This window comes from Marmota flaviventris, chromosome 11 (assembly GCF_047511675.1).
Source record: "Marmota flaviventris isolate mMarFla1 chromosome 11, mMarFla1.hap1, whole genome shotgun sequence".
NCBI classification, from domain to species: domain Eukaryota; kingdom Metazoa; phylum Chordata; class Mammalia; order Rodentia; family Sciuridae; genus Marmota; species Marmota flaviventris.
Window position 1 is genome coordinate 116100276 of NC_092508.1, and position 19307 is coordinate 116119582.

The following is a 19307-nucleotide window of genomic DNA, read 5'->3' on the forward strand; positions in this document are numbered from 1 at the left end:
GTAGTTTATCATAAGCCTCGGCAGAAAAAGGTTGGGTCTTGAAGGTTATTCAGTCATGTGGGTAGAGCTATGGAATGGGATTATTGTCCTTTATTAAAATAGAGCTGCAAAGAAACTTCTCAATTTATCCTGTGAAAACACACATGGTGCACTTCCTTACTCTCATCAAGCTGCTATAATAATTTATGGTAGACTGGGTGGTTTAAAAGCCACAGACACTCATTTTTCACATTGTATAAGATCAAGGCACAAGGCTACTCAATGCTTGGTGAGGACATTTCTAATGGGTAGAAGCTTCTGGCTGTGTCATAATGTGGTGGAAGAAGCCAGCTAGCATGTAGCACCTGTTCATTAGAGCATTAATTCCACTGATGAAGTCTTCAGCCTCAGAAACTCAACACCTCTCCAAAAACTCACCTTCTAATATCATCACCTTAATGGAGAGGAGTTCAACCAAGATACTCAAGGGGACACAAACCATCATATTACAGCTTTCTATGAAAAAGCAGGATCTCCATAGTCAATAAATCTGTTGGAAAGTTGATCTTAGAAATCTGAGCTTTCAGAATTCCACAAATAAAATTTGTTTTTGCTTGTAAAGTATGTAGTTTCTAGAACTCCCTTAGAGCAGTCCAATCATACTAAAATATATTTCAAGTGATAATACTGTCTTTTCAATTGTTCCTCCATTATGAACACTTCTTGAATTTTACACAGGTTATCAACTCTCTGGGCATCTCTCTATGTATGTGCCTATGTACATGCACATACAACAGAAAGGAGCTTGGGGCTTTCTGCCAAGCCCAATCCTCATATTCTGCATTTCTACATGTCAAATTTGGGAACCACCCACTTGGCCCCATCCCTGCAAGGCAGGCCCAGGCCTCCTGTGGTGTTACTCTCTGAGCTATCTCCTTATGGTAGGAGTGAAGCCTGCTTCTACCCTGTACTCTGGACTCTGCTCTCACCTCCTCAGCCCTTGCCTATACCCTGGTTAGAGCCAGGCCTTCCATTGCACCTGTACCTCCTTTTACCGCTCTATGACCGGATCATTATGTGCCAACACTTTACCATGCTCATTTGTGCATTTCTTCCCCTCTGTTCCCACAGCTACAATGAAGCTGCCATTTGCTAGCAGTGTGACCTTAATCAAGTTAACTTGACACAGCTGAGCATCCTTGTCCTGCAACATGAGTTTAAGCATGGATTCTGCTCATGGAGTTCTTATTGCCAGTGAAGAGGGCAGGGATAAAAATCTCAAAAACAATAGTGCAGTACATGGTCATCAATGGCTCCTGATGTCATTAAATGTTACCACTTCTAGCTGTCAATCTCATTTCACAACACGGAAACATGAATCCTTGAAAAGTAAAAAAAAAAAGAAAAAGAAAAAAAAATAATAATAATAATAATTAAGTTCACCTAGCCAGTGGGCCCAGGTTGGCTCTGACTCTAGATTCCCTGCCCAAACCAGAGCTCAGGTCCAGGATGAATACAAAGGTGCCACATGAATAGAGGACTAATGTAAAGCTGGTAAAGACAGTTTCATGAATGGACAAAAGGGAAAGAATTGTGGGAAGGAACCAAATCCTATATCTGACACCTGGAGGATCAGGAGATTTTACCTTCACATTGACTCTCTTGAGAACAAAAACTGTACTGAAAACAGACCCCCAAAACAGGTTAGTCATCAATGCAGACAATAAAGGACACTCTGGAAGTTACCAGGCTGTTTGGTGCATGTACAAGCAGTAATAGCCACAGGTTGGAAGACTTCAAATGGTTCACATGAGACCTTATTCTTCCTTCATCTTCATTCCCTGGCTCACACAATGGCAGGCTGAGCTTGGAAACTCAAGGTTCTGTGTGCTGGCAGGTAACATACCCAGAAAATAGCATCTACACATCTTTTCACAAGTTTACTCATTCTACTCAGCCATAAACAAGAATGGAATTATATCATTTGTGGGAAATGAATGAACCTGGAGCACATCAAATTAAATGAAATAAATCAGACTCAGAAAGTCAATTGTCAAGTGTGTTCTCTCATATGTGAAAGGCAAAAAGAAAAATGGAGTGAAAAAAGAAGTGGATCTCAAAAAAATTGGAGAGAGAATAGTTGAGTTTAGATTGATGGAAGAGAGGATAAGAGAGATGATTCAGGCACTGAGAAATTAGACTGATCAATGATGTTATGCCCATACATGTATATGTCACAAATGAATATACTAATAAATTAATTATAATGTCCTAATATAAATGACATTTTTGGCACCAGTGACTGAAATTCAGCATGCTTCACCATTGAGCAACATTTCCTTCACCAGTCCTTTTATGTATTTTTTTTGAAACAGGTTTTTGCTAAGTTGTTCAAGGCTTTGCCAACAGACAAAAAGTTGGGTGCTCACTTTTTGTCTTTGCAAAAATACAAAGGCCTGTCATCCCCCTGGCTTATGGAGCACTCACTAGGCAACAAGCGCCAACTATTTATGACTTCATTTAATTCTCACCACAGTCTTGAGAAGCAAGTGGCATCATCCCCATCTTGAAGATAAATAAATAAAAGTTGGGAGAAGTTAAAGATCTATTCAAGCTTAGTGAGGTGGCACATGTCTGCAATCCCAGCGGATTAGGAGGCTGAGGCAGAAGGATTGTGAGTTCAAAGCCAACCTCAGCAAAACTGAGGTGCTAAGCAACTAAGTGAGACACTGTCTGTAAATAAAAATACAAAATAGGACAGGGGATGTGACTCAGTGGTTATGAGCCCCTGAGTTCAATCCCAAGTACCAAAGGAAAAAAACAATCTATTCAAGTCTTAAAAATATATAAAATCCAGAATAAAAATGTATGATATGTACTCAAGACCTTGGTCCATTAACATTTATTTTATACTAGTCATAACATCTAGGAACCTCCCTGCAAGCCTAATAAATCCAATGCTTTAGAGTACTCCCAAGAGATTTTTGTTTCACTGATTGGAGCTAAAGTCCAGGTATCAGGGTAATTGACTCTAATGCTCACAATTAGGAATGGAATCAATTTTCTATTAAAAATCAGGGAAGCACAGACAAAGAGATTGGATTCACCTGCTCAATATTGTGTGTCAAGTCGACAGGAAAACCAGGGTGTGTGTGTCTGTATTTCTGTAGCTCTCCAAAGAGCTCTCTGTGACTCCAAACAAAAGAAGACTCCACAAAGCTGGGGGGGCACAAGCCAACCCCTCTGCCACAACTCACCCCACAATACTCCCAGAGAATAAGCGTACATATAGGGGACAATTCCAGATGGTACCTTGGTGATCAATGGGCGACATGCAAAGAAATAGGGCACAACCAACTTTAGCAAAGGCAGATGTGTGGCTGGGCCAGGATGGGGACTGGTCTAGAGGATAAACTTTTCCAGGGCACATGAAGCCCAGGGCTTCCTCCTCCCCAAATGAGCTTTGCCTTATCACACATATGTTCAACTATTTATGCCCTTCTCCTATTTTATAATTCTCTTGTACATGGCTTTGGAGGTCTTATGCTTTGGCATTTCTTATATTTTTTTAATGCATCTTTCAAACTACCCCAAAATCAACCATGATATTACCTGTATAGGTTATAGTTTTATTTTATTACCATTTAGCTCAAGTTTCCAAATCTCTCTGAAATACCCTTTTTAAAAATTTTTATGATACTTTTATTAACCCTTTACATATTGACAATGGTTGTGATAAAGCAGTATCTTCTGATTCCAACACCTGGAATATCAGTGACCTGCTTAAAATGATTGCACTTTCTTTTGATTCTCCATCATAAGTCTCCATTTTATTTTTTTACACTTTATATAACTTTATATATAGTACAGACAAGTCCAAGCTAATATTACATGGTTTCTCTCAGAGAAAGGGTAGGTATCCCCTCTACCTCCATTAGTGAGTATGAGGGCTCATCACTGGTTCCTTAGTGTGGCCTTCCAGCATGGGCTCTGACTCAGCTCCATGTTTAATCTTCCTGTGATCTCCTCAGCCTGTGGCCTTCAGCTCATCATCATCTTCTTCTTCTTTTTCTTCTTCTTTTAAAATTTTAGATTAATTTTAATATTTTACAGAGCCTGAATCACAAAAGTGCCAGTTTGAAAATGGTGGCATACAGAAAAAAAACACTACCCAGAAACCAGGTGCTTCATGTGGGAACAAGCCAGGGAAGAGGACCCTATCACACATGATAGAGAGAGGACCCTCAGAGCCATAGTGGAACAATGGGAGGTGCCAGAAATCCCTCACCCCAAAGTTGAGGCATTGTAAATTGTTTAATTGGACTGAACTAATTTTATCATATAATCAGAATAATAGCAACTGTCATTGGTACATGATTACAATTGAGATGCCTTCCAAATATGACCATAAAAATGTTTGGAGACCAGCTCTCCCAGGATTGGTGTTATCCACCATAGAAAAAAGTAAAATTAAGAGACAGCTCACATGTTACACTGGGAAAGCCACAGTTCTGTGTTTTCCAGGGGGATGTTTGTCATCTTTCTATAGACATTAAAATTATAGGCCTGCAGAGAAAGAACTTAAAGATGTCTTTCCTTAAAACATGCAACTCTTTAGGCTATTACCTGCACCTCATCATCCTTTGCCTCATCCATCTGGATAAGTGAGTCCACATTCTTAGATTCAGAAGTAGTGTGCAGTTGGGTCATGAAAAGGCTGTGGAAGAGGGGAATTTTAGCATACTGCTGAGTTTCTTGTAGCTGCAGAAGAGAGATTTCAGCTCCAACAGTTCAACACAGCCCAGAAAACTCTGTTCCATATGATACATTGAGGATATTTTCTTCTAACAATGTTTGCTTCTTTAATTCATATTCTCCTAAAATGAGTCATTTTTTAAATAGGAAATGAAGATTAATTTTAATTTCTCATTTGTTCTAAGTTTAATGAGTTCTACTGATACAACTTACATATAGAATGTCATCTAGAGATTTTAAACATTACTTATTTGTATACATATTATAAAAGAAGACATGAGTTTTAACTTGATATTTTATAAACATTTATTTCATTTACATGTGGAGCTGAGGATCGAAACCAGGACCTCACACATGCTAGGCAAGTGCTCCACCACTGAGCCATATTGCCATCTGTAATTTAGCATTTTTTATTTATAAACTTGCTTCTGTAATATTAATAAATAAAATAGAACTACTACTGATGTGAATTCTATAATTTGAGTAATTATAAGTTTTTAAACTTTTAGAAGGAAATGAGATTCTATGTTCAAATCTTCATTTCATAGAGGGCAATATCACAATGCCATAAACTACTTATATTTCTCATAAAGTCTTTGAATCCAATTTAACTCAAAAAATTAAAAATTTCCTGACCCTGTACTCTCTCAGTTAGGAAATGACAAATGAGAGGATCATAATAAAAGGGTTTGGAAGCATACTGAATTTTTTTGAAAATCAAATGAATATGCTAGTAATTTCCCAATCCTGGATTAAAAATACACAGGAATATAATTTCCAAATTTAGAGGAGGAATATTTGTGTTGATTAGTTCTTTATGTATTAGTTTTATGTGTGTATATATATGTGTCTATATACACACATATGTCTGCCGGAGCCCGGCTGGCTGGGCAAAATAACCAGGGGGTGACGAGCAACTTGTGTAGATTGATACAGCAGGAGTGGGAGCCCTTTATTGTAGGACAGGAGCGGTATTTATACTTTCCACACAGCTTATCTAATTAGCATAAACTAGATACAGCAGTCAACCAATCAGGAATCTCCACACTTAATGGCTCACTGGTGTTACTTCACAAACCACTCCCTCTGGCATTTTGCCAGGCGCCATCTAGACTTGTAGACTTGTTTACAGACCTTAACATTAACCACTCCCTCTGGCAAAATGCTAGGCACCATCCTGACTTGTTTACAGACTCTAACATATGTCGTTTCCAATTTCTATTACAATGGAACTGTCTGACTCTAATTTTTCTTAAAGGAACATTTAGGTCAGTGAAATCTCATCCTACCCTGATCACTGTATTTAAATTTCTGATGTTTTCACAAACTCAGTTATTTTTTAGTTGTTTTTTTTGCTTGTTTGTTTGCTTCTTTAGCATGAACAAGTAATTGTGAACCTATCTCCTTCTCTGGTCACTGAAACACAAAGAACAAGATGACACAGGAAAGCCAAAGTTGTGGGTAAGAAAAGCAGGACTTAAATTTTACATAACTACATCAATCAGAGAGACAGACTGCCCTTCAGGAATCCTTGGGTTTTCCAGTAATGACAGCTCGGCATCTGTGAAGAAGTACTCTCTGGCTTCCTATTTCTTTACTTTAAGATTAAACAGATCTTAACTTTATGAACCATATAAATTTATTGACCATTAACTATGTGAAAACTTTAAGGCTAAACTCTTGGATGAAGAGTTCTTTAAGCCACTGTGCATTTTCTAGCTTGCATGGTAATTGCTCTCCAATTTAGAAATTGTGATTAACAAGAATTTCTTAAAAATTCTATAATTAGAAAGAGGCATATAATTTCAAATTACTCATATAAGCATATATTACATTAATACATCTGAATAAATGAAGCATGTGAAATCACGAAACAAAAACATGAACCTAAAACTCCCCACACAGCTATGAAAAGTGCTGCAATTACAAAGCAAAATAATTGGGCTGGGGATGTGGCTCAAGCAGTAGCGTCCTCGCCTGGCATGCGTGCAACCCGGGTTCAATCCTCACCACCACATACAAACGAAGATGTTGTGTCCGCCGAAAACTAGAAAATAAATATTGAAAAATTCTCTCTCTCTCTCTCTCTCTCTCTCTCTCTCTCTCTCTCTCTCTCACTCTTTAAAAAATAAATAAAAAATAAAGCAAAATAATTGTCTTTTAGGTCCAAAGCATGTGGTTTCAAAGTCCTGTAGCTAATAAATGTCTATACCTTCTGTATTTCAAATTTATTGCTGTGCATGCATTATTATAATTTGTTTGAAGGATCATGTGTTGATCTAGTGTTTCATTTCAAACAACTCTCTTAACAGTACTAAGAATTTTTCTTCTAATATCCATCACTAATAGTATTAGTACCATAGTTATATGGTGAATTTTGAGCCTAAGGGAGAAGTTTACTTAAAATTTAAAAATTATGTGCACTGAAAAGGTAGAAGATATACTATATTAAAGCTGACCTTATTGTCTAGGAAATAGAAATATGCCAAAGGAATTATTTCCAGGTATTTGGTCATTTTTGATGTACTGATTTGTGTATAATAAATAAAATTTAATTATATTTGCAGATTTATGGAACTATGCTTCAAAATAAATGTGCCTTGAGAAAGAATATTAGTGTATTAACTTCTACATCTATGTCTAGAAAATTTACATACTATCACAAAAATTGCATGATTTGTGTAGAAATGCTAATCACTCTATATAGTATTTTGAGGAGATTCATGGATTTGGAATTTTTGCTTCAAATATATTCTGTCAAAAATAAACAGAACTTGGTCATAAAGCTTTTTGTTTTATATTATATCATTAATTTATGGTGACATTATTATTCTCTTTCAAGCACAACTATATATTAAAAAATAGTGATTCTTTTTCTTGGTGCCATGTCATTTTCCAAAATCCTTATCCTTTGTGAAAAACAATGATAATTTTGTAGTGCAGAATTACATCCTTATAAAGTCTATTTTATTTCCTCCAATTTTAATCATGGATCTAAATTCATATTAAAATGTATTGAACATTTTTGACTGTGTATTACAAACCCATAAACTAAGCTAACTATTTTACTTAGAGATCTGGATCTTCAAATATACAATTCTATTTTACCCACGATGAATTAAAGTAACAGTAAAAGAGAAGCATAAAATGAGATAAACATCCACAATGAAAAGAGGAGATGATCTCCAGTGACAAAAGACTTCAAAGAACTTCTGGAAAACAGAAAGTCTGGAAGCAGATGAAGGATGCATTTGAGTTCTAATTAGGGCTCCCCAGAAGGTAGATTAAGACCATGACTAGGCATCTTGGAAGTCTATAAGGTAGGGTGCTTCAGATCAGCACAATGGAAATAAAGGGAGGGAAGCATGTTTGGGTGCACAGAATCTGGATTTGCAGTCTTATCTCAAAGGAGGCTTCTGCTTACTCCAAGTGAAATTTTGGAGTTGTCTTGCACTCTCATATTTGGTCCTACTTGAGACATGGAGTGTGATTTACATGAGTCTCAAACAGTCTTGAGTGTAGGAAGCCTTGAATGACTAGAGCCAGAAAAACTCTCTTCTACTGATGAAAATATTTTGAAAAGACCACTTTCAGCAATTGTCTGGGAAATGAATCCTTGTGTCCTTATGGTGCCATAAAGCACAGTTCCCTATAGTGACACCACAAAAATGTCCTTTTCAGTCAAAGTTCTGTACTTACTTTATGGTACTGGTGAGAGTCTGTTCCTGAAAAAAAAAAAAAAAAAAAAACTTATAAAAAAGGAAAACAGTGCAATTAATTACAGTTTTGACAGCTGTGTAGACTGAATGTCAAATTAATGGTCATCTTGTGTTTTTTCTGCTGTTCTTTTTAGATCCCCTAAATGGACTTCTTTTGGTCTCTACAACTTAGCTGATTGAGTGAAACTCATACATATCCCCAAATCATTTGAGCCTCCTCACCATAATTTTCTCAAGACACAACTACTTCACTGGTCTTTTTACAATTCCTGTATGGAAAGTGAGAACTAAAAAGTAGAGAATTGGATCATCTGTTTTCAAATTGAATCATCTGATTTTTATCTCCATTGCAACATGGAATCAATTGACCTAGCTAGGATTGTAATTTCTCCTCTTGCTTTCTGTTTTTTTTTTTTTTTTTTTTTTTTTTTTTTTTTTTTTTTTTTTAGTATATAGAATTTAGAGTCCTCAGGTGCAGTTTAAATTTTAGTTGGAATCCTGTTGGAAAAGCGTCCTCTTAAATAATTAGGATTTCTAAAACTGGAGGATGCAGAGGCATGGTGTAAGAAAATATAATTGCCAAGTGTGGTAATGGGAGTGATAGAGAGTGAAGACTCTTCAACTTTGACACTCTAGCTCCTGGATCTATGTAGTCTATCTCTTGGTAGCACAACCTGATATAATGATATGAAATTTAAGAAGTGTAAGCAACATCATCACCTGTTCCAGAATTCTACCAGGCCAGTACCTTTTTATTTTTTCTGTAGGTGAAAATACAGTAAATAACATGATCATAGACCCATATAATATCTTTGTTTTTGTTAACTGTGGTCTGATTCACTTTTAGGCATGGTCCATTGGCACTTTATTAGTGATGCTTGCTTAGGATTTATTGTCTCTAAAAGCAAAATGTAAAAAAAAAATGTTTGGGTTTTTCTGGTTAAAATTATTTCTTCATTAAAAGAGGTCCACTTGTTAATTTATGATGAGAGAATGATGAAAAGAATGATGCTGTCACAAGAACCTAGATATAGACCTCTCCTCCTAGCTGGCTGGATATTTGGAAGAAGTATTTGATAGATAAAATGTAGTGACTGGAAACCACTATGGTACTCAGTCCTCATTCATCCTGTGCATCATCAGAGGCTGGATACAAACAACTAGCCAAGTCAAGTTGTCAACTTGGTTGTCTTGTACAATGTCCATGATGTATTTGCTTTGGTATTTGATAGCATGAAATCTCATGATATTTACACTGCATTATCTCTCTCAGAGATCCATCCTGATTACTGTACCCCCAGAATTTTATAGTCTTCAAAAGTTTCTTCTAGACTCTTGACAAGTCTTGATTTCTTCCTATAAGTTTATGTACCTTCTTACCTGAGGTAACTTTTTTCCACGTGTAATTAAGGATGAAGTGTGCTGCCAAGTATTCTGCTCTTTAGAAAGACCTTTTTTCACTTTTTATTTTTCAAGGCTAAACCTGAAAGATACTGTACAATGGTGTTATTTTATTTCCATTTACTTCTAAATGAAGTTAACTCATATTTATTTCTAGTAACATTTTGTTAAAAGATGGCCAATTTACCCTTCTATCTGATTCACAAAGGGACCTTTTCCCAAAGAAGGAAGTGATTAGGTGTTGTATCAATTCTTTGCTCTGAAATTTATTGGGTTTTTCTGAGAAAAGTGTAACTTTGTGACTATCTTTGTGATTAGTCATTTGCTTAGTTATTGGTCACACTCTACAAGTGTGACCCTAGGTGAAATTCTAAGGAAGATAGAGAGTAAAATAAGTAGAAGCTATAAATTTATTATGCTTTTGTAACTGAAGAAAGGTTTTTGAAGTACTGTATGACTTGCATATCTCTCTGCCTTCCATTTAAAATCAAAAGATAAAATTCATCTTTATTTTTTATGTATCACAAATAAACTTCTAAACATAAAATTTACACCTCTTTTTCCTAATCCTATTCACAATTTCTCCATTTTCTTGATTATATGATTTTTTCATAACTCATACTAACTTGATAATCTGTGTCATTTCCTGGTTTACAAACAGTTATTGATTTTTGTCTCTTTTTAGTTATAGTTGGCCCCCAGTGACTAAGAGAACGACTCCTTCCTGTCTGCTCCTCCCAGCCCTGCTCCAGCCTCTCAGCTTCCCAGACCTTCATGCAGTTGGTTGTAAATTCTCCCAGAAGCTGTTTTACTGTCTACTTTTCAGAACTAAAAATAAAAAATAAAATAAAAACTTAAAAAAACTTTAAAAAGAAAAATGTGGAGGGAGAAAGCAGCACATTTTTTTTGTAATTAGGCTTTTTAAATTTTTTAAATATTTTTCTGTTTTTAATGTGGATCAGCCACTGATACTTCATCAAAATAACAGTTTCTTTGTTGAGTTCAGGTAACCAAGGAATAGCCACACCCTCAGAACAAAATAAAACACACACATACCAAAAAAAGAAAGAAAGAAAGAAAACAGAATCATCTTTAACCTAACGTTTTATAAAATGTCTCAAATCCTTGTAACTTGCACACAAGCTTCTGTGTTCAGTTGAATTGTAACTGCCTTTTGTATTTGGAGAGAGTGTGACTACTGAACTTGAAACCTTTTATTCGGGGCATCTTGGTGGTTTCTGGTGAGATTAAGTAGGTGAGAGGGTGAAGGGAAAGTGGGGAGTTCTTCCCTATGATAACATGAAGTTTCCCCCACAGTCTACTCTCAGCTGCCAGACCTCAAGTTTCTCTTAAAGTGGTATACTTTGATTATTCTTACTTCCCCTTTACCAATAATTTTTTTAACAGCAGTTTATCAAACTACACTTATTAAGAACAATTTTTAAAATAAAGTTATAGTTCACCTCACCAGTCTACACTTATTGCTTATGGTTTCACTCACATGCTATGCCTATTTTGGGTGTCTGAAAAATGTACATATTATTTTCCATATTTTATCCAGTTTCTTACATGTATATACTAGAAAGAAAATCAGGTCTGGAAATATTCCATTTTGATTGAATGCTATAATCAAGAAAATAATATTTAAACATGCTAAATATATCTACAGAATTTCTCAAGTAGCTATGCTTAAACCAAATAGAATATCCTTTAAAGAAAAACTATGGTCAGCTTCAATAAAGCAAGAATAGAACCCAAGTATTTATCATTAATGATGGATTATAGATGATACATACAGAATAACCCCAAGATTTAAAGGAAAAATAGTATTCAACCTGGTATTCTAAACTGAAGCAGACTGTCCATCAATGATAAATAATAATAGATTTTCATTAATGATAAAATTCTAAAAAAGCAATTTTCTGTGCCTCATTTCAAAGAGAATTACTCAATATAGAAGAAAAATAAAACAAAAGGAGCAGAGTTTGTGGACAGAAATAGTGGCTCTAACTACAGAGCTCAAGAAAGTTATGCTGATTCTGCAATAGACCTTGAAAATAGTTTGATAGCATACCTCAATCCTACCTTTAAAATGATGCTTTAATAGAAATATTAGTTAGTAAGTAGTCAAGTGATTGAATGTAGCAAAAGTTATAAAATTCTAGTGATCTATTTTTCACACCACAAAAAAATGAATATTAGAAAACACAGGAAAAACAAAGTGATAAAAAGAAAGCAAAACCCCACTAAACACAAATAATGGAAAGTCAAATTCTGCCTATGAAACACAGTAAAATGTGCACTTTTGTAACATTTGATGGGATAGAAGAAAGTAGTATTGATTGTTCTTGATGGTAAGAACATCCCTCCATGAGCAGCATTCATGTCCTGATATTGGATGTTAAAAAGGCTAATTAGAGAAAGAAATCATTCTTACTTCTGGTGTGTGTTTTGCGATGAAAACTATTTTAAAGTCAAATTTGTGAAAATGCTTACTGGTTTTTAACCTTCAGGAATTTTCTGTACAGAAAGAATGCAACACATAATTATTTTTAAAAGGGAATACCTAACTGATGAAGCATGAACACAGGTACTTGTAACTATTAAAAAATAGAGTGGGGTGTGGTGGTCTGTACAGATGCTGATACTCAGAAATAATAAAGTATCCAATGTAGATTAAGCAAGAAATCACAGAATCCATATCATTATGATTACATAAATGATAATCAATTAAACACTAAAGCCTTTTAATATTTGATTCATTAGTCCTGAAAAGAAAGAAGTGGCCCATAAGCTAAATTGGTTTTCCTCCCTCTCTCATTGCAATTGGAAAAAATAATGGGAACACCTAATACATTGTGAAAGGTCTTCTATGTATATATTTCAAGATTATGGTCAATATCAGACAACTAGTAGTATGTATGGCTAAATTTATTGCCTTTTAGAACTTCACATATTTGCAGATAGAGTGGAGGATGCTGATTTGGGTCTAAATCTCGGAAACTACTGTTTGATATGGAACTGGGGATTGAAACCAGGGGTGCTTTATCACTCATATATATTCACAATTCTTCAATATTTTATTTTGAGACCTGGTCTCACTTAGTTACCAAGGCTGGCCTTGAAGTTGTGATCCTTCTGCCTCAGCCTCTATGATTTTTGAGATTACAGGTATGTACCACCACATCAGGCCTGGACACTACCTTTTAATTTTTACACGCATCTAATAATCAAAACTATTTTAAATATTTCTGCCTTTTCTTTTATATAAAATATTCAATACTAACTTTCTGACAGTGCTGGAGAGCATCTGTCCCTTCCCTCACTCCCACTGTGCTTGGAGCACACACAGAAAAAAAAAAAAAAAAAAAAAAAAAAACAGAAAAACTGGTTTCAAAATATACTAAAGTCCACTCTACAGCCATTCTTTTTTAAACAGAAAAAAAAAAAAAACACAATTATACTGAAGCCAGAGACAGTGGCGCAGGCCTGTCATCACCAGCAGCTCTGGAGGCTGAGGCAGGAGGACTGCAAATTGGAGGCCAGCCTCAGAAACTCAGCGAGACTCTGTCTCTAAATAAAATATAAAAAGGGCTGGGGACGGGGCTCAGGGGTTATGTGCCCCTGGGTTTCATTCCTGGTACCAAAAAAAGAAAAAAAAAAAGAAATGCAGACTTCCTGTGCTCACGCTGGACACACCTGGAAATGGATTATTACAGCAAAGACAAGATGGAGGCGATGAGGTTCATGAGGTCGAGGAGATTCTGGTGGGAGAAAACCTCTCTAAGGGCTCAGACTTTGTGCGCATGGCCCAGAGATGGAACAATGCAAGATGGTGCCCTCCAATGTCATGCCTGTTGGCAGAGGAGGACACAAACATGAAGGGAAGAATAAAGGGCTGGACTCCGCTGGGTCTTGGGCCTCCTCCTGGCCAAAGCAGAGGCAGGAGAACAGAATCAGCCAGGAGACTCAGCCAGGAGACTCACGGCACCAACACTCACAGGGTCATGATCTAGATTTTTTTTTGGCACCAGGGATGGAACCCAGGGGCTCTCAGCCACTGAACCCCACCCCTAGCCTATTTGTATTTCATTCACAGACAGCATCTCACTGAGTTGCTGAGGCTTTTCTGTTGCTGAGGCTGGCCTCCAAGTTGATATCATCCTGCCTCAGCCTCAGCAACAGGCAGAAAGTGTCCTGGCCTGAGGAACAGGCAACAGACCAGCCAGGGACACTGCAGCACAGGGCACCAAGGTCTGAGCACTTCAGAAATGGTGTGAGACTGACTTTAGAAAAAGAACACAGTGGGAAACACTGTCACTATGGCCCCTGCTGCCCAGGTCGGTGCTTCCCTAGACGTGGCATCTGTGGGCAGAGTGGCTAACAGCTGGGGACTCAGACATTCCAGTCTCTCCCTGGGACTGCATTTTCCTGTCACCCCAGAGTTGGCACAGAAGGACTCGTGTCACCTTCTGGATAGCCACTCAGATGGGCCATCTGTCTGACAACATGGACAGGATATCTGTGAAAGAAATGCTGTCCTAGCTTTCCCTGGCCCCCTGGCATCCCCATAGTGGTCTTCTGACAGCCCCCCTCCCTGCCGCCTCTGGTTGTGTGGGACAACAGCTGATGTCCCTGTGGTCAAGAATCTGGAGACATGAAATCTTGTGCATTTTGTAAAGGAGGAAGTTCAGCAATCCCATGGGGAGAGAGTAGGGACTTGTCCTGGTTCCTCTTGCCACCAATAACCTCTCTGAATTCCCCAAACTTGCTCCGCTGAGCCACACATGGACCCTCAAACACACCAGCTCATCTCTGCCCCAGGGCCTTTGCACCTGCCAGGTTCTCTAGATGGACCTGTAACACTCTTCCCCAGTCATCCCATCTTCCTTCTCTGCTCTATTTTGACCCGGGGAACTGGGATGACACTGACGCTCACACATCTTACGTTATATCCCTTTGTATTCTTAGCACCCACATAAGCGCCTAGTGCTTAACAGCACCTGACTGACAAATGTCTGGAATGAAAGGTGGGTGACATCAATGGCAGGGTGAGGGCCTTAGGAGCTTTCTGAATGTTTAACATGGTCATTTCTTGCAAATAACTACCCTCTGATCTCTGGGAACTGGGTTGTTTCATGCACTAGTGTCACCCGGGGGCGAGAGCCGTGTGACGTCTGTACTGTCCAACTCCCTCCCAGCCTAGACTGTCCCCCACCTCAGGGAAGAAAGAGCAACTGCACTCTCCACCCTAGGGGCCCTTCCACACCCCACTTTCCAGGTCACAAGCTGAGCCGTGGTGGCACTCCTGGTAACAGGAGACCCTTCCAGTTGCAAGCTACCTGTGCCTGCTCGACCCTCCTCTTGCCCGTCCTGGGGGTGTCCCCGTGGCTCCACCATTTTGGCTCCTTACAGCACCACTCAAAGCTCCCCAAGTAGCCCCTCTGCCCCATCCAGGTCCCAGAGGTGGCCAAGGGCAGCCACCTCCACGTCTCGGTTTTCTGTGGCCTTCATCTCTCGCTAAGTCCTAAGGCCCTCAGTCTGATGGCACACTGGCTGGCTCAGGCTGGATGGCTGTGCCACCTACCCAGCCATTTTCTCAGCCTGTCTCTCAGGGACAGCAAATCATTCCTTCCAAAACTGTCCCCTCACTCACCATCCTGCTCCAGAGCAAAGTGATCCTCTGTCTGGATGCCATGGCCCAAGCCTTCGCTGACTAGCCCCTGTGACAACCACTGCTCCCGCTCCTTTTGAAGGCAGCCACCCCAAAGCCAGGAGGTCTTGGCAGACACCCCAACTCCTACCCAGCTTTCACCCCCACATCCATGGCTGGGGCCCAGCTGCTTTGCACCCCCAGATCCTCAATTCACCTTAGATTTTCTGAAATTCTAGGAAGAGTCTGGTGTCATTTTGCCTACTCTTCTGTAAGTGTCCCTGACCCTCCTTCCCGAGGTCCAGTCTTTCCCATGGGATACCTCAGGCACCCTGCAGGGTCCCATCTGCAGTTTCCTCAATTTGATGATGTGGCACTGGAGGCCAAGACCCAGCTCCACAGTCAATTCCAAGAAAACACAAAAATGCACACAAACATTTTCCATGAGAGACTTCCCAGCAAATAACAGATTCAGGGTTCAGAGGCCAAAAGAAAAAGAAAAGAAAAAAAAAGTCAATTTCCCTCTCCTAAGAAGTCTCACATGTTTGGCAATTTTTATTTCATTAAGATTTTTAAGCCAAGTGTCATGGTGCATACCTGTAATCCCAGTAGCTCTGGAGGCTAAGGCAGGAGGATTGCAAATTGGAGGCTAACCTCAGCCAAATTGGGGCTCTAAGAAACTCAGTGAGACCTTGTCTCTGAATAAAATACAAAAGAAGGTTGGGGACAGGGCTCAGGGGTTAACTGTCCCTGAGTTCAATCCCCAGTGCCTTCTGCCCCAAATTGGGTATACTGAGGATTGAACCCAGGAACAGTAATTCTACCCCAGCCCTTTTTGAGACAGGGTCTCATTTATTTTCCAAGGCTGTCCTTGAACTTGTAATCATTGAACTAACTGCTCCTTGCCTGAATAAGTGGTTTGGTGTAGCAATTTCATTTTTAGTATCTTATTCTCTAAGAACAACTGCTAAAATATGTGCAGATGATTGCCTGAGGATATTCACTTTGATGCTAACTGTGACTGAGAAAGAACTCAAATGTCCACCAGAAGACAATTGGCTAAAATCAACACTTCTGTGTCCTTGCAGTGCAGGTTCCTGCTAAGAAATATGAGGCAGGATTACTCTGTGACATGTTAACTGTCCTTGAAATATTATTATAAGATGTGAAAGTTTAGATATCATTTTGAATGTGTTGTTGTTGTTGTTATTATTATTATTATTCGGTACTAGGGATTTAACCCAGGACCACTTAACCTCTGAGCCCTGTACCCAGCACTTTTTATATTTTATTTAGAGACAGGGACACACTGAGTTGCTTAGGGCCTCACTAAGTTGTTGAGACTGGCCTCCAACTTGTGATCCTCCTGCCTCAGCCTCCTGAGCTGCTGGGATGACAGGCTTGAGCCTCTGCACTCAGCTATATTTTTAAAACTTTGCACACTAAAAATTCAGAAGATATGTTTCTGAAACAGACATTTTCCCCTAGAGGAATACTCTGCATGCATGAAAACTTCCTGCAGAGGTGCCCCATGGGAGGCAGGGCCCTTACCTTGTTCAGTGTTGATGGTGGTGGGGTTGAAGGCCTTCCCCAGGATGGTTTCACAGATGTTGCTTGAGATGGAGAGGGAGAAGCCAGAGCCCAGGCCGTTCCCTTTCTAAAGAAGCTCATTCAAAAGGAGAACGATCAAGCCTGCTACAAAGAACTGCAGAATTAAAATAAATAAATTAATAAAAGTGGACTCTGCATTACTCGTCCCATGGCCCTGGTACCTTCCATCTTCAATGACTGTGCTCTCTGCTATGAAGGCCAAATAAGAGACCCTTCTCAATCTGCTTCATGGGAATTCAAAAGCCAAAGCCAGGGTCTTTCGATTCTCTAATTTTTAAAAAAATCTATTTTTTAGTTGGAGGTGAACACAACATTTTATTTTATTTTTATGGGGTATTGAGGATGGAGCCCAAGGCCTTGAGCATGCCAGGTGAGCCTCTACCACTGAGCCCCAGCCCCAGCCCCTACATTTTTTGTTTTTGTTTCTAAATTGGTTTTGGGGATTGCAGGTGGACAGCATGCCTTTATTGATTTCAATATTTCTCAGTGTAGATGGGCACAGTGTTTTTATTTGATTGATTTCTTTTTGGGCGGTACCCAGCCTCCAACACGAGGCCTCACCCTGCTCAGGCCAGTGTTTAGCCCTGAGCCCAGACCTGAGACTGGCCTTGCCCCAGCTCTGGCTGAGTACTGCTGAGGAGGAAGAGGGACAGCAGGGTCACTGAGAAAATGGGGTGTGAGTGGGGGTTCAACTGAGTGTTGATCAGAAAGCAGATCCCAGCACCCATCTCTGAGGGGTCCCTGTCCATGCCTGTCATCACATCCCCGATGGACTGGCCAATGGAGACGATCATGTCGAGCACAAGGATCAAAGAAAACCCTGAGCAGAATGTGGCAGGAACACAAATGACAAATACTAACACTGCCCCCAGGGACTTGGTGAGGAATGTCCAACTGTCACACGTCAAAGTGCACAAGAACTCAAAGGCTTTCTAGTGAAAGCACATTTGGTCTTTTTTGTGGCTTTAGGGATTGAACCCAGGGCCTGGTGACCATAGGCAAGTGCTCTACTAAACCTCAGCCCAGTAATCCTAATTTTTTTTTTTAATGATCTTGAATTCTTAAGATGGGAAAACATTTTAAAAAATTGTCAAGGGTAAGGAGAAAACTTCTGGGGCTGTAGCTCAGTGGTAGAGGCACTGAGTTCTATTTCCAGGTTTGCAAAAAAATTATATTAAAAACAAAGAGAGAAATAGAAAAAAAAAAAAAAAAAACACCCAATTTTGGCTTTAGAAAAACAATGCAATTTTTTTGTTTGTTTGTTTTGCTTTTGGTACTGGGGATTGAACTCAGGGGCACTCAACCACTGAGTCCCATCCCCAGCCCTATTTTGTGTTTTATTTAGAGACGGTCTCATAGAGCTGCTTAGGGCCTCACTGTTGCTGAGGCTGGGTTTGAACTCACAGTCCTCCTGCCTCAGCTTCCCGAGCTGCTGGGATTCGAGGTGTGCATCACTGCACTAAGCCAAGTGTATTTTAAAATGCTCAAAATAAAAATTTTAAAAAATAATACCACTTATTAGTGCTTTAGAAGAATAGTGCATTAATTTAAGGCATTGAATAATAAATGCATTACTTAATATTTAAAAATGCATTACTTAATTCATTAATTATTAATGCATTAATACATAAATATATTCTACAATCTTGATTTGTGACTGAAACTCACAAATTTAAGTTAGATGGATTTCTCACTCAATTATTTAACCTTCTAACTTAAGATCTCTAAGGCATGCTGTATGGAAGATGGCAGAATAAAAAAATTGTAAATATTGTTTTCAAAATAATACATTCCAGTTAACAGAGGCTAGGCTTGGCTGACTCTGAGGCTGGTCCCCATTATTGGGGCTGCCTATCATTTGATACGGCCAATACTCTTAACCTAGTTTAAGAGCACATAGAAACTGAGACTCCAGAACTATTATCTAAATTTCTTTCACATCAAAAAACTAATCAACAGCAGAGCTGGACTGAGAGGATCACCTTTTTGCTCAATAAATCCTATTAAATGCAGAAGAAAAATAGCACTTGCTAAATAACTACCATGTGCTAAGCACTGTGAGAGTGATTATTCAATTTAATTCTTTTTTTTAGTACTGAAGACTGAGCAGAAGTGCTTCACCCCTGAGCCCCATCCCCAGCCATTTTTTATTTTATTTAGAGACAGGGTCTCACTAAGTTGCTTAGGGC

General features: G+C 38.8%; 1 pseudogene; it reads right to left on the bottom strand.

The window, feature by feature from the left end:
• Window positions 1-1030: 1030 nt before the first annotated feature.
• Window positions 1031-19307, bottom strand: part of LOC114080603 (protein transport protein Sec61 subunit alpha-like 2) — a 77539-nt pseudogene continuing 59262 nt past the window's right edge.